Source organism: Jaculus jaculus, chromosome 4, assembly GCF_020740685.1.
Source record: "Jaculus jaculus isolate mJacJac1 chromosome 4, mJacJac1.mat.Y.cur, whole genome shotgun sequence".
NCBI lineage: Eukaryota > Metazoa > Chordata > Mammalia > Rodentia > Dipodidae > Jaculus > Jaculus jaculus.
This window is the reverse complement of record NC_059105.1, coordinates 78,912,158-78,922,932: the sequence shown is the minus strand read 5'-3', so window position 1 is coordinate 78,922,932 and position 10,775 is coordinate 78,912,158. Positions and strand designations below refer to the sequence as shown.

General features: G+C 40.7%; 1 pseudogene; it reads left to right on the top strand.

The window, feature by feature from the left end:
- Nucleotides 1–5,983: 5,983 nt before the first annotated feature.
- On the top strand, nucleotides 5,984–9,922 carry LOC101614261 (annotated as a pseudogene).
- The last annotated feature ends 853 nt before the right edge of the window (nucleotides 9,923–10,775 follow it).

Below are 10,775 nucleotides of genomic sequence, written 5' to 3'. Positions count from 1 at the left end.
CATGCTTAGGGTCTGACAGAAGAGGCTGCCAATTTCTGGGAGCAGATAGGATTTAACTCATTCCCTCCTGCTATACACATAAATGTCTGGTCTTTAAATTTAAAAATAACTGATATAAGAGCAGTTTGGAAATTAGAAAAAAAATCAATAGCACCAGAAGTGACCAAATGTTGAAACCATCAGCAAGAGAATTTGAAGCAATTATGACTAATATGGAAAGGTGTACTTCTGTGAACACATGAGCGATTCCAACAGAATGATAGAAATTCTAGCCAGACCTGGTGGCACACACCTTTAATCCCAGCACTTGGGAGACAGAGGTAGGAGGATCACTGTGAGTTCAAGGCCAACCTGAGACTACATAATGAATTCCAGGTCAGCCTGGGCCAGAATGAGACCATACCTCGGAAAACCAAAACAGTAATAATAACAACAACAATAAATTCTTTAAAACATATACAAAGTGAAATACTGCAAAGAAAAGTCATACTATCAAGGATAACAGAAGCTCTGATTCACCAGTAGACCAGACAAAGTAAAGAAATAAGTAATCTTCTAGACACAGCAGTATAGAGTACCCAAAAAGAAACATGGAGAGAAAAATAAAAACAGAAAACAGAAATCAAATGCTCTGGTTATTTTCATCTAATATATATTAAAATTAAATTTTGAAAATGAGGGAAAAGGAGAACAGAAGAAATACTTAAAGAGGTAATGTCTACTAATTTTCCAAAATCAGTAAAAACAAACAAGGTGCAGATCTATGAGGCCCAAAGCATCTCAAGAAGATAAACAAAGGATTGGAGAATGACAGTAGACTACTTATGACAAGCCTTGAAAGTCAGAGAAAAATGGACTGATGTTTTCAAAGCCTGAAAGAGAAAAACTGCTAAACCATGTACTCTATACTCATTGATATACCTTTCAGCAGTAAAAGTGAGCTAAAGTTATATTTTCAGATATAAACAATGGCTGAGAGAATAAATACACTCCCAGCTTGATAAAAGATATGTGTGAGAAATACAGTATAAAAAGTTTACAGAAACTTCTTCACAAAAAAATAATAAATTAAACAATGAATGGGCTGAGGAGATGGCTCAGTAGTTACAGGTACTTGCTTTCAAACCTGCCAACCTGAGTTTGATGCTCCATTGTAAAGGCAGATATAAAATAACATCCACTCTGTTATGACAACATAGCACTTAACTAACCCTCCTCCACAATGAGACATTTTGCACACTCAGCAATCAAAGGAACAAAGACATAGAAAAGTTCATAAGGATATAAAAGTTCAATGGTCACTTTGATATGATTGACATTTATAAGCTCCTCCACCAAATGACAGTGAAATACGTATTCATTACATGTGCATACACATCAAACATTGACGAAGGCAAACCATGGTCTAAGGCTCTAGGTCAGAAACTAGTCTCAAAAACTTAAAGGAATTAAACATCATGCAGAGTATGTTTTGTGACCACAACAGAATTCAAGTGGAAATTAATAACAGAAATCAATCTGGAAAATCACAAATGCTTGTCAGTTTAACATTATGCTGCTATTCACTCACAGGACAAAGCTAAGCAAATTAGAAAATGTTTTAGATGAGTAAAAATGAAGCCAAAACATACCAAGATTAGTGGTAAGCTGATCAAACACATGTTTGAATTGATAGATCAAATGAGGTACTATTTTAGATACTTATGATATATTGAATTTTTTAAAGTAAAGATCCTTGTCCTTTAGAAGTTTATATTCTAGCTAAGGGTTAGACCATGAGCAATAATAAGCCTAATTAATTAAATCATGAAGAATGTGTTGAACAAGAAAAAGTGAGACAGAAGGAAACTCAAGGAGAGACAAGCAGAGGGGTTACAATATAAATTGACTGGCAAGAGAAAGTACCTTTTAAAATGAGAATTTGAACAAAGACTTGTAGGAGTTGCAGAAGTTAGGCAAATACTTAGAAGAGGTTAGAGCATTCTAACTCAGAGTGAGAACAGCTAGATCCAACTTTTGAAAAGTGGGAGCATGCCTGGCACATTCTAGGAATAGCAAGTAGGTCACTATGACTGGAGCGGTGAGGAAGATGACTAGGAGATAGAAGACCAGGAGGGTATCAAATGGAGCAGGTGATTGAAAGAATTTTTGCTTTATGCAGTGATGCAAGATCCACTTTAAAGGTCTTGTGAAGAAGGGTGACATCCTTTGTTCTGAAGTCCAAAGTATGGAGCTCCAGAAATAATGCAAAAGAGCCTAGGTGAGTCTTTCTTGAGAAACCTACACTTCTGCTTCTCAAGTCTTTTTCTTTCCTTCTCTCTCTCTCTCCTAAATCTAATCATGTACTCCTTAAAAAATATATTTTCTTAGCCGGGCGTGGTGGCGCACGCCTTTAATCCCAGCACTCGGGAGGCAGAGGTAGGAGGATCACCGTGAGTTCAAGGCCACCCTGAGACTACAGAGTTAATTCCAGGTCAGCCTGGACCAGAGTGAGACCCTACCTCAAAAAAACCCCAAATATATATATTTTTTTCTTTATTTTCAAACATCGAGGAAGAAAATGGGTGTCCAGGGCCTTACACCACTGCAAATGAAGTCCAGATGCACACACCTCTTTTTTTTTTTTCTCTTTTTTTTTAATAAATTTTTTAAAAATTTTTTATTTATTTATTTTTTTTTAATTTAATTTATTAGTTTTCTTTTCAGTAAATACAGGCAGTTTGGTACCATTATTTAGGCTCATCTGTGATCTACCCCCTCCCATTAGACCCTCCTTGTTATTGAAAATGGGTCGTGCATTGTGGAGTTAGCCCCCAGTTATTAGTATGATAAATGTCTCTGAAAATCATGACCCAACATGTAACTCTGACATTCTTTCCGCCCCCTCTTCCGCAAGATTTCCCTGAGCCATGTTGGGTTCATTTTTGGTCTGCTTAAACTGTCTATCAAAAAAGTAAGTGTTACCTCAATTTTCTGGGTGCTAACTTACTCTCCGTTGGAGAATCTGCTTCTCTTTTCCAGATAGATGCAGATCCTAAGAAGAGAGCTGCCCCAACATACCTCAGAAGGGGCCCAACTGAAACTAAGGACAACTGGCGAAATAAGCAAGGGTGATGTTTTCCTGTGAACTGGATACCAGCACAAAGGGGAAGGAGATCAATGCAGAGAAAAATCAACTCCTACCAAATCAGAGAGCCAGAGTCTCAGACACACCTCTTTTTGTAATTGGCTTTACATGGGTACTAAGGAATTGAACCCAGGCCATCAGGCTTTATAAGCAAATGCCTTTAACCATTGTGCCATCTCATCATACCTCTTTTAATAAGCCTCTCATTTAACTTTACTTAACCTCTTCTTTATAAATTACCAAAATTTTACCCCAAAAAAAGAGACTTAAAAAGTTGTCTGATATATCAGGAGAATGTTGAAAGCAAAAAGAATGAAGAATGGCTCAAGGTAGTTAGAATTGGAAGGATGGAGCTGGCATTCGCTGATGAAGACTGTAGATGATAAAGATTCTGACCCAGTTCAAATGGGAAGCACTGAAACACACTTTATGTGGAATTTCTTTATTTGATATTGGCCACTCTGCAGTAGGAGATTCTCAGATGATCAATAGCAGAGGCTCACAGGACAAAATAAATTCCTTTACTTTTATAACTTTTTAAAGAAAGTGGTCACTAACTGGAGATAAGGCATACTAAGGGGTGGATGTGACTTGGTGTGTTATTCTAGGGTTACGGGCTAGGGATAAGGCACTGGCTAGGTTACAAAGTCATAATTCAGAGTATTATCTGGCCCTACTGTTCCACCCAGGTTGGCAGCTTTCTCACTGTACCTGGGAATGTAAAATGTTCCCCATACACTCTTGTGTTTGAATATATAACCCCAGTTGGTAGTGCAATTTGAGAAGGCCTTTAGGAGGTTCCTTTAGGACATTGAACCTTTAGGACATTGAACCTTGCTGGAAAAAGTAGTATTTCTCTCTATATATCTTTCTCTCTCTTCCTCTCACCCTCTTTCTTTCCTGCTGATGGGAACATACGAGGCCAGTTTCCCTGTTCCTGCCATGTTTTCCCTGTCATGATAAAACTCCACTTGGAAACTGTACACCTAAAATAAACCCTCTCTTTCTTTAAGCTGCTTTTGGCCTGGTATTTTGTCCCACCAACAAGAAAGTAACTGATACATCTCCATAGGGCTAATCTTTGTCCTCTTGAAAGACAGACTCTGCCTAGAGAGATGGTTCATCAGTTAAGGTGTTTGCCTGCAAAACCTAATGACACCAGCTTGATTCCACAGGACCCATCTAAAGCCAGATGCACAAGGTAACACCTGAGTCTGGAGTTCATTTGCAGCGGCTGGATACCCTAGTGTGCCTCCCCTCTCTCTGTCCCTGCCAGGCATGGGGTGCATGCCTTTAATCCCAGCACTTGGAAGGCAGAGGCAGGAGGATCACTATTAGTTTGAGGACAGCCGAGACTACATAGTGAATCTGAGTCAGCCTGAGCTAGAGGGTCTAGACCCCATCTTGAAAAACAAACAAATACATAAGTAAAGACAGGATGTATGTTCTAATGGTAGAATAGGGTTGAAAGTAAAATACAGAATCTATTTGGGACATAATAAAGATATGTAAGAGGCAGTTGCATTTTGCAATTACTTTATTTTTATTTGCATGTGAGTGAGTAAGAGAGAGAGAGAAAGAGTGGATGTGGTGAATGGTGTGTGTGTGTGTGTGTGTGTGTGTGTGTGTGTGTGTGTGTGTGTGTGCTATGTCACATGCATGGAGGTCAGTCCTCAGCCTTTCTACTTCATTTTGAATCAGGGTTTCTCACATTGCTATTGTTCTTTGCTGTGTTTGTCATAGGCTTCGAGAAAAATTCTCCTCTTCACTCTCACTGTCAGTATCAGCATCCTGGGAATTACAGAAGCCTGCCAGGTCTTCTGGCTTTTTAATAAGAATGTAAGGATCATACTCAGGTACTCCAGCTTGAGTGGTAAGCACTTTATCCATTGAGCCATCTTCTCAATGCAGCAAGCACTTTAGCCACTGAGCCAATCTTCCCAGCATTGCAGTTGCATTTTTAAGTCAGGTGCTCAGGAAAGTGAGATCTGGAGTCAGTATATTAATGTGGGCATTTTTGTGTAGCTATTTCTCCTAAATTGAGACGTTCCTTCCTAGAGGTAAGAGAGAGGTTCTTAAGAGTCAGGAAGCTAATGAAACTGATGATGCTCAGAAAGGTACAAGATTCATAAGGCCTTTCCTCAAAGTTATGAAAATGGCTGGGTGGGAGAAGACTCTTGGATGGAACTGCCTACAAATTGGGCAGGGAACTCCAGGACATAGTTTTATGAGTCATGATGGAGGCTGGGGTGGACAGCTCAATGATGTAGCTGCTTTTGAGTCACTCATATCAGTAAGTCACCAATCACTCATCCTCTTGTAAGTAACTCCAATAAATTCATCACTTCACCCACCTAGACTTGGGTAGAATTTCTTCTTTGGTCTGTCATTGGTGCCCTTATTTGGGGAAAATAGAGATCTGTTCACATCTCCCAAGAAAAGTCACATGGTAACCACATATCAATCAATGATGTACAGGAAATAGAGGATTTATTCAAACTGAGAAGAGAAATTCACAGAGAAGGAGAAGAATAGGGAAGTCCACAGGAGTAGTTTAACATGTCATGGATACTAATATCCCAGGTAAAGGCAAAAGAGGGTACACTCATAAGACCTGAAGAGAATGGTTCTGTTGATAGGATACCCGCCAAAGATGTGGCCTTAGATGCCACAGTGCCCTCCCACAGAGAACAGATGCTCTCACCTGATTTCACTTTGACAGCTAGTACCTCCTATGGCCAAAACTGTCAAAACTAAAGGTCCCCCAACATACTGCTAAACCTTCTGGGAAGGGTAGGCAGGGACTCTCTAGAGCAGGAGGCATAAAACATGAAGACTTAAGTGCTACCTAAAGCCATGAGACTGGAGAAAATCAGCAGAGACCATGCGGATAGACTAGATGACACCAAAATGAAGAACTACACCCCGAGAGCATTCCAATACGAAGAGCAGCTGGGAAATGGGTGTGGCCAAGGAAAAGCAAGGAAGGGCTCTGGGAGAAGATCAATGCTAAGAGGAAGAAGTGACTTTGTCAATAGCTGCTGGAAATGGAGGAAAAAGGGGACTGAAAACTGGTGACTTTAGAAGCATGGGACTTAACAGTGGCCTGAACAGGTAAACTTTGGGCAGAGCAGGTGAATAAGCACCCGGAGGAGGCAAGATAAGAAAAGAATGTGAAGGACTGACTGAGCTAAGTTCTTCCTGTGCTTTTCTATAAAGAACAAGAAAAGGTACAATTGTTTTGGGAAGAGGCTGCAAGAAGCTTTGTCGTTGCTTTAGTGTTTTGTCTTTTAAAAAGCAATTAGCCCATGCCCATCAGAAGGCACACTGTGTGAAGAAATAGCTAAATGAGTGCTGATATAGGAAAGCAGGAAGGAATGACACAGCAATGTCAATTGATAGGAGAGAGAGGCTGAGGCACAAAGCACGCATTAAGAAAATATTAGGACAGAACTCACTGGCCTGCTCAGGAGTGAAAGCAACCATGCAGGGAAACAATAGTTCCTAGCATGTAGAAAGCACTTGGAAAATGCCACACATTACTGACTATAAGTATTAGCTTTTCTGAGCCTCATGTTTTTCAACTCTACAGAGAAGCTGACATACATTCCTAAATGTTTTCCAGTTTCAACAAGCTGCTGGATGAAATTATTCAAAAAAGCACACATAATGTCTAAAGAAAGCTTAATCTCCAAGCCCAGATCACTTGAAGCCACTTGTAATAATATTCACAGTGAGTTCAACATACAAGTGAAATATATAAATATAAATTGATATATATATATATTTATATATATACACATACATATACATATACATATACATATACATATACATATAAAGATATATATCCACAAAGGAAAACTGAATGCTATATACCAAGAACCAAGCGGAGTTACAATGCCACTACCTGTTGTTACCTTCTGGCAGAAAAACCCTTCAGGAGAGTCCATACCACACCTGAGTCAAAGACTCTAAGAGCAATGGAGTTTGAACACTCTACTGTAGACTCAGTTGCTATGTAAACTGTGTTTTATAGGGCATGTAAAGACTTAGTGCAAGTGGCTAGAGATTTAATCTTTTAATTCCAGTGCCCCATAAGTTCCTTGCAGGTTCAGTGAACAAGGAATTTAGACATGATATTATAAGCCCCCTTTCAAGAAAATGGTTAGGCCTGAGGAAAATATGCTTCATTTTAGTACACAAAAGAGACTCTAGAGTAATCTCTAGATTTACTCAGTCTAAGGGTGACTCTTGTGCAGGGGGTCCTGCTGAAAAGATGCAAGCTTGCACAGTGTAGTATACAGCTTCAGGTCACTGAGATGAACTTCTAGACCAAGCACAGTTATGGAGGAAGGGATATTGATTGAAGCTTACAGATCCAGGGGAAGTTCCATAATGATGGAAGAAGCTAGCGTGCTTTCACAGGTCCAAGCAGAGAAAGAGAAACCATAAGGGGGTGGGGGGGAACAAGCCATACCACACAGCACACTTCAGGAAATCCAGGCACTTTGCATATTTTTAGACTGGAATTGCAAATCTACCACCACACTTTAGGGCTGGACCCTAAGATCCATCCAGTGACACCTCCTCCAACCAGGTAGCTATAGATCTAAACTACAAACTAATAAAACACTGAATATATTGGAGGCCATTTATGCAAAGTACCACACACAGTAAGGAGTCCTGAGGTACATTTCCCCATTAGCAACACCCCCACTCCCCAGTACCACCAAAGACCTCCTTTATTAGAGGACTTGGTGGAGATGGAGCATTTTCACAAACATGCCAATTTGGGTCATTTCCTGCCTGATAAAGGGTTCAATTCACTGTGAAACATTGCATGCCAGTTATTCTTGGGGAAATTTGTATTTTAGAGCCATAGAAAGTTAGATGACCACATTATCAAACACAGTGTGCATGTCCAAGCTACTTGTCACCTAGCCAAGCAGAGAGAAGGCCATTTGCTTTCCAAAGTGTCCTTCCTACTTTAGACACATACACAGGACCCTCCTTGTTACATTGCTTTGTGTCTGCAGGAGGCCACACAAGAAATTCTTCAACAATCTTGAGGATGAAGAATAACTTTAAGTTGGATAGCCCTTGAGGGCAAATGGGCATGTTTGAATGACATTTAGGAACCAGCTCACATAGTGAATATTTGTATGTTAACTACAAGGTAATAGATGGAGAAATACAATTTCAGGAAAAACAAATCACAATTTATCCAGCCTAAATAACCAGGGCTCATTTACATCAGATTTAATTCTACTTTTTACGAGTTACTTGTGGGCAAGGCACAGTTTCTACCTGAGGTTTGAGGAAGTGTTGAACAGGTTCTTTTTCTCCCCCACCCTTTGGGAATGTGACAAGTGACTAAATAGCAGTGATACTCCTTGACACCTTCTAAAATAACCTACTAGAATTTTCTTCAGTTTTTAATTTTTGGCATCTTGAACTGCTTTGTAACTCTTAAGTCAAGACTTCAGAAGCTAAGACACCTTTCTGCATGTAGCTAGGATGGGGGGTAGTGGTAAGCTTCAAGCTAATACTTGGCATCCCAAATTTGTCATTGCCAAAAAAAAAAAGGGGGCATGTATCTTTATATTTTACTGACTATATAATACAAGCAACAAGAATTCCTCAAAAGAGGATTGTGAGGGGGCACCGCAGCTGGGGTGTCAGGCATGGCAGGGGCGGGACGGGGGGGGGGGGCGGTTGTGCACTGAGTTGGCTGGGGCGTCCCTTGCCCAGGCCCCTTGAGCCAGGACCCGACAGATGTGATAATGGATCATCATGTTTCCACCATTAAACCTCACAGAATCCAAAACCAGAACGATGGACGGATAAGTTCAGGCAAGGCAGGTGACACCCGAAGGTACTTTCACTGATGTGCGGACCATTGCCGCTTCTACTACGAAGATGACCTGCTCACTGTGTCGGCTGTTTTCCCTGAGGTGCGGCGGGATGGTCGGACTGGCATGGCCCATCCCTTTAGGGACCTTTCATCAACTCTTTGAAACATCGATTGCTGGTGTACCTTTGGCGCCGAGCAGAACAGGATGGCAGCGCAATAGCCAAGAGGCGATTCTTCCAGTACTTTGACCAACTGCAGCAGCTGCGCATGTGGAAGATGCAACTTGTAGATAAAAACCATCTGTGTATCAAGTATACCAGCGAGGATGTAGTGACTCTGCGGGTCACAGATCCGTCCCAGGCCTTGTTCTTTGTGGTATACAATATGGTAACGACCGAGGTGATTGCTGTGTTTGAGAATACATAGGATGAGCTTCTAGAACTGTTTGAGAACTTCTGTGACCTCTTCCGTAACGCGACCCTGAATAGTGAAGTCCAGTTTCCCTTCTCGGCTTTTTAGCAACAATTTTGCAAGGCAGATCCAGCGTCGGTTCAAAGACACAATTATAAATGCCACAAATATGGAGGGCACTCAGAGGCAGTGCCCCGCCTGCTGGGCCAGCTCCCTATCAGTGCCCAGTCTCAGAGTGGGAGCCCCTACCTGGATTTGTCTCTCTTCAGCTACGATGACAACTGGGTGTCAGTCATGGAACGACCCAAGACTTGTGGAGATCACCCTACCAGGTTCTATGCTCGGGACTCTGGCCTGCTCAAGTTTGAGATCCAGGCTGGCTTGCTCGGCCGTCCCATCAACCAGACAGTGCCACACCTGGTTGCTTTCACTTTTCACCCTTTTGAACCTTTTGCCATTTCTGTGCAGAGGACTAATGCGGAGTATGTTGTCAACTTCCACATGCGACACTGCTGTACTTAGGTGCTTCACCTCAGCGAGGCCTCACCCCGTGCTCGTCTCGTTGGACTCCACTACCCTAACAAAGCTGCTGGCTGCCAGCATTGGGGGTTCCAGATTGGTGTACCTCATATGGGCCATAGCCAGAGAGGAATCGAGGATGTAACCCAGTGGAGTTTGTCCAGTATATGCAGTACTGTTACTGATGGGTTTGAAGTCCTCTTACCTTTTCCCTGTGGGAACACTGAGCATTAAGTCCATTTAATTTGTATCAATTAGCATTTTATGGCTGTGGACATAAAAGCATTACACCTTTTCCCCTTTAATGTTATTTCTATGGCATTATGATCTGCGCCCAAACAGGTAAATCATGTTTACGCATGACAACTGTGTGTCCTTCCTACCTACCCAACAAGCAGGGCTATCTTTATAAGGAAAAAATAAAGCCTTGGTATTTTCTTACATAAAAAAAAAAGAGGGTTGTGAGAATTAGGGCAATGTTGTAAAATCTCTTGGCATTTTTAGACAGCAAATTCTGTTGTTGTTATTTAACATTATAATAATCATGTTTTATTTTGATAATAGCATTACAAAAAATATTTCTTCTTTACCTTATATTTCTACATATAATGAGATTTTTCCCTTTGTGGATTTTTTTTCTTTAAAGAAAATAGAAACTTTTCAGATATTGCAGTTACATAAATAAGCACAAGAAAAGCATTTGGAGTATACTAAAGGGTTCTGCTATTAGTGTTACCATGGCACAATTAAGCCAAATTTTACTGCTGCTTATAGAAGTTTGACTCTCAAACAAGAAAATTCCTTTCAAGCTTTTTGTTACAACCTTTTGTACATAGTCTATTAAGGCAAGGAATATTGATT